Here is a 5,698-nt window from a genome sequence, read left to right as displayed (position 1 = left end):
TCAGATATGCTAAGATGTGATCTCAGGCATAAAGCCTAGGACTCCACACACCAATGCACTCCCTCTGTTTCACTGCTACGCACCCGTGCGCAGCTTCAGTGAGACTATTCCTGAGAGAACTTCCATTCGATCGGGGTCATTGAGAACCAAATCCTGCACTAAGAATTTCTCATGTCGGAGGCCAGGAGGAGTTTGCTGCATACCAGCTTCATGGCCCCTGTGGTCTGAAGCCTGGATCCTTCTCCACAGCCCACGTAGTCTCAGTGTCAGGGAGGCACTCGCTCTAGGGCATGTTTCCGTCTCTGGCTTCACCCCTTTGGGTCACAGCATCAGATGAGTCAGCACAGAGTGCGGCCAAGTATTCCTGGATTTCTTACCACTGGAGCACAGCTGGCAGCCAGCTAACCATGTCTGGACCCTTATATCCCACTAACCCAAATGAAACGTTCTAGTGTCAGCTGCTGCTGGGTTGGTTTTGATGTGAGGTGACCCCATGTGTGTCAGAGAAGAACTAAGCTCCATAGGGTTTGTGTTGGCTAATTTGGGGGACTAGAAGACCAGGCCTTTCTTCTGATGGGCTCTCGATGCAGTGAAACCTCCAACCTTTGGCAGTAGAGACCATTAATCATTTGCACCATCCAGGGACTCCAAACGACATGTTCCTCTTAATGTCCCTTCACCCAAATCTCACTCTGATGTCTTGGCATGAAGCAAAGGAGGCCTCTTGGCAAAGAACAGTGAGGGGTCTCAACTTCAGCAAAACTACTTACCATGGAAAATGTCACAAAGCACACATCCTCGTGTGAACACACTGGTAGTTCCCCCCATGGAACAGAGGGGTCCAAAGCTTACATTTTTGTAGCTGAAAATCCCTTTCTGCCAACAATAATTTCAAAAACAAAAATAAGTTGTTGTTTTTTTTTATTTCATTGAGGGCTTGTACAATACTTATCACAATCCATCCATCCATCCATTGTGTCAAGCACATTTGTACATTTGTTGCCATCATCATTCTCAAAACATTTGCTTTCTTAAAAATACGTTTTAAGGGAAATTTGATGACACCATATTCAGAACAAGAGGACTTTGTTGTTGAATATGAACGCCGAATGCTGCTCATAGGAGATACCGGAAGACTGTTTCCAGGGAGACGTTTGGCTTACAGTTAAATGTTGCCATTGAGCCGATTCCCATGTACAGTGACTCTACAGGACAGAGCGGAACTGCCCCCAGAGGGTTTCCAAGGCTGCCACTTTCCAGGAGCACATGGTCCCATCTTCTCCCACAGAGCAGCTGGTGGGTTTGAACCACTGACCTTTCAGTTAGTAGCCAAGAGCTCTGCCAGGTCTTATGAGAACATAAACTGCAAAGTTAAGTGCAAAAAAATCTAACAAAGTTCTGTTTTGTTTTATTTAGATTTGTTCATTTAGATTTCTCTGCCGTGGTGGTGCCTGGTCCACCTAGTGAGCTGACGCAGCCAAGTTGCAGAACCTAACACCCAGAGGAGGTTGTTGTTCCTAAGTGTAGTGCTTTCCAGTAGTGGTGGCGAGTTGGTCTGCGAACGACAAGGTCAGCACTTCAAATTCACCCAGCTCTCTGCAGGAGTGAAATGAGGCTTTCTACTATAAAGTTACCTTCTCAGAAACCCACCCTGCCCTATGGAGTCACCATGGGTCAGAATGAACTCAGAGGTGGTGAGTTTTTGGTTTGTCCTACAAACTCTTGGTAGCTTCTGAACCCACACTGTCCAATACGGTAATGACTAGCTGTTTGTTGGTACGTACTGAGCACTCAAAATATGGCCAGTAAGCCTGAAGGATTGAATTTAAGTTTTCTTTCCGTTTAATTAAATAGTCTTAACTGGCTGTTTAAATTTGGAGTCATGGTGTAGGGGAAGATGACACAGAAGAAGGGAGGTAGGAGGAGGGCAAGATAGGCAGGGAAGCAGCCTGGGGGTGTTTGGGGGCAGGAGGGCCCAGGAAGGGCTAGCTGTGCCCTGGTGTGCCCCCTGTAGGACTCTTCTGTTTCCTTCCTTCTCTGACTTTTACAGAGAACTCAGACAGGTCAGCCAGGGACTGGGCTAACTTACCCAGTAGGCACAGTGTCTGGGGCTCCCTTCAGAAAGAAAAACTCAAGAAAAAACGGTTGCATTTGAACGCTGGTGTTGGCAGAGAATAGTGACCATACCAGGAAGTGCCAGAAGAAGGGACAGATGTCTGGACGAAGCACAGCCAGAGTGCTCCTTAGAAGTGTGGATGGCGAGACTTCGTCGCACGGACTTTGGCCATGTTGTCAGGAGAGAGCAGACTCTGGAGAAGGACATTATGCTTGGTAAAGTGGAAGAGAAGCCAAAAAAAAGGAAGCTCGTCAGTGAGCTGGATGGACACAGGGGCTGCAACAGTGGGCCCAACCTAGGAAGGACAGGACACTTCTGAGGCCAGCACAGGGTCTGGCAGGGCTTCATTTTGTTGTACATAGCGGTTCTAAGGGCAGGAATTGACCCGAGGGCACTTAACTAACAACAGCATACATAGAAGAACATTCTATGAATTATATGCACATATTACAAACATATAATTTTTGTAGATATCCACATAACAAATACGTACAATGTACATAAAAGATTTAAAAGTTCTATTTCGTGACCGTTGGCATCAAGATGAATATTATACATCAAAATAATTTCTTTGACCTGAAAGTTCATTTTTCTTTCTTCTGACATATGCGTATGCAAATGTGTGTTGTTGGAGTTTCAGCAGAATGAAGCACTGCCTGCTTCTGTGCCAGTCTCACAGCTGTCGTTATGTGTGAGCCCACTGTTGCAGCCACGGCATCAACCCATCTCAGTGAGGCGCTTCCTCGCTTTTCCTGACCCTCTGCTTTATCAAGCCTGATGTCCTGCTCCAGAGACCGGGCTTTCCAGAACGTGTCTGCATTAGGCTGGGTTTGCTGGAGAAATAAAACCAGTGAGACTCATCTACATATACATAGGAACTTGATATCCAGAAGGCGTCCCAACTCCCAGCCCAGTCCAACTCAAGTCCACGGGTCTGATGCTGGCCGGAGCCCTCTGCAGACTCACAGAGCTGCAGCGGCGCAGTGGGAAGCAGGGAGCTCACAGGTCAGCGGGTGCCGAGTCATCTGGCTCCAAGGTCAGTGGAAATGTCACAGGACGCTGACAATTCTCCGGGTCAGCGGCTCACATGGGGTCACCCTTGGCCGCAGACTCAGTGCAGTCCCAGCGAGGAGGAAGCGAAGAGCCAGAGAGAAGAGGGAGAAGTGCCTCACTATATTTCTTACACCCTCAAAGCAGCAGCATCAGGCTGAGACCTGGTTAACCGCTTTCAAGTTAACAGAAAATTAAACGGCCACAAATGTCCAAAGTCTCACCATCTTCAATGCTAAGGACATGCTGGTGTCCTTCCAACACAGGTTTGTTTATTCTTCTGGCAGTTCATCGTATATTTATTATTCTTCACCAATGCCATAGCTCAAAGGCATCAATTCTTCTTTGAGCTTCATTATTCATTGTCCAGCTTTCGAATGCATCTGAGGCAACGGAAAAGACAATGGCATGGGTCTGACAGGTAGCTAGATGAGGGATCAGGGGGTTGTCTCCACCAAATGCCTACCCTAAACAAAAATTAGCTGGTCATGCCACAACAAAGGGATTGGAAAGGAATCAGGCGCACATTAGACGTCTAAGGGGACAATTCAAAACGGACCGTGCTCAGACCCTGGGACATAATACATCACATAGATGCTCCTGAATTTAGCCACTAATCCATCCAAAACGGAGCATGCGCAGACTACACTCAGCTACTTAGGCGCAGGTGCAGGTCAACCTTCGCAGGTCAGCTTCACAGATGCCCGTGAACTTATCCATCAGGGATGGTAATACCCTCAACCACGCCCCCTCAAGGAATGTAGGAGGGACAACAGCAGAGCCCAGAGTCTGTCTCTTGGTGGCTCGCTCTGTTGGCACCACACTCTGTTTCCACACGTCGCTTCCGACACTGGTTTCACGTGGGTTTTGGCGCTCTCCGGAAGTGGCCATCTTCAGTCGCGAACTCTTGCACAACCTCCTCTCAGCCTTGCATGCTTTCCAGAGATACCGGGTACTCTTTGAGACTCTAATACCTGAAACTCCCCTTTCCCTCATAAAAGTAACTTGGATTATGAAAGTGCTTCTGCCCCATGAATTCTTTCAGCGTTGAGAAGAGCCAAGGTAAACCAACCCAGAAATCTAACAGGGCAGGCACACCTTAATCTTCAACATGGCATTTTTGCTTTTTATGTTTTGAGGAGATTTCCCCAATGCAATATATGATTGGGTTTCCTGACTTCCATGGACCTCGATTGTGAATCCCAGGAAAATGCAATCCTGGACAACTTCCATCTTTTCTCCATTTCTCATGATGTTGTTTATTGGTTCAGGAAGGAGTCTTCTTTTCTATACAACAACCACAACTCCAGTGGATGCTGACTCATCGCAACCCTACAGGGCAGGGTAGAGCAGTCCCTGTGGGCTTCTGAGACTATAACTCTGTACGGGAGTAGAAAGCCCCATCTTTCTCCTGTGGAGCGGCTGATGATTTCAAACTGCTGACCTTGCAGTTAGCAGACTAACTTGTAACCAATAGGCCACCCAGGGCTCCTTGTTTTCTTTAAATTGATACATAATTCATATTGAAGGCTGTCCTCTCTGATCTTCATCAGTACGTGTTTCAAGTCCCCTTCGTTTTCAACAAGATTGTGTTGAAACTAACAAATCACAGATTGTTAGTGAATCTTCCTCCAATGCCCTATTCTTCTTCATCCAGTCCAGCTTCTCATACTACCTGTTCAGCCAACAGAGTAAGTATGGTGAAACACAACCCTGGCACACACCTTTCCTGATTTTCTTTTTAATTGAACTTTTCAGTGTGAATTAGTGAAGGCTTACAGCTGTATATTCACCAGCTCATCAAACCTCCCAATGTCTTGCCGTTTCTTTGGTGAATTTAAATCACACACCGGCTCCCGTTGTTCTGGTCCAACAACTGCCCCTGGCTACAGGTTCCACATGAGCACAATGAAGTGTTCTGGAACGTTACCCATGTCACCATGTTCTGATCTACACAGTCAAATGCCTCCGCACAGTCAATAAGACACAAATATCTGCCTATCTAACTACAAGGATATTTATTGGGGGGGGGAGGGGTGGCTGTTGTCTGGGGCCCACGGAAACCCTGAGGTGAGAGGGGGAGGGCACACTGTCCGGCTACTTTCCTTTGAAAGAGCCCTTCGGCCAGAACTAGGTCTCCCTGAACCGCTCCACACACCCCTGGGCTCCCTCCCAGGACAGGTTTGAAAAATGCATCTGCCTTCTCTTTGCCACAACCTGAGCAAAGGGGGGAGGGGCACTGTGCCAGGGCAGGAGGGGACGGGCAGTGGTAAACTCATCCAACCCCATTTTCCAGAGGAAGAAGGGGCATGGGCGCAGAGAGGTGGAGGAGTCCGCCCAAGCGCACACAGCTGCGTCCAAACCTTGGCGTGCTGTGGCTCAGGTTCCCAGGCTCGGAGTTACTTGTCCCAGATCCCCGGAACCCCTCCCTCAGCCACCATGGGACCACGAGAGGGGCCCAGGTTGGCCTGCACTAACCACCCGGTCATTCCTGAGGGCTGCCCCCTCTTCTCCCTTCCTGCTCCCCCCAAA

General features: G+C 48.3%; 1 protein-coding gene across 1 annotated transcript in view; it reads left to right on the top strand.

Annotated features, from left to right (window-relative positions):
- Window positions 1-5,698, top strand: part of ARPIN (actin related protein 2/3 complex inhibitor) — a 27,680-nt gene that overhangs the window by 10,578 nt on the left and 11,404 nt on the right. The window lies entirely within an intron of this gene.

Source organism: Echinops telfairi, unplaced genomic scaffold, assembly GCF_000313985.2.
Source record: "Echinops telfairi isolate 266 unplaced genomic scaffold, ASM31398v2 ScPeMD7_7;HRSCAF=31, whole genome shotgun sequence".
Taxonomy (NCBI): Eukaryota; Metazoa; Chordata; class Mammalia; order Afrosoricida; family Tenrecidae; genus Echinops; species Echinops telfairi.
This window is presented reverse-complemented; position numbering and strand designations above follow the sequence as displayed.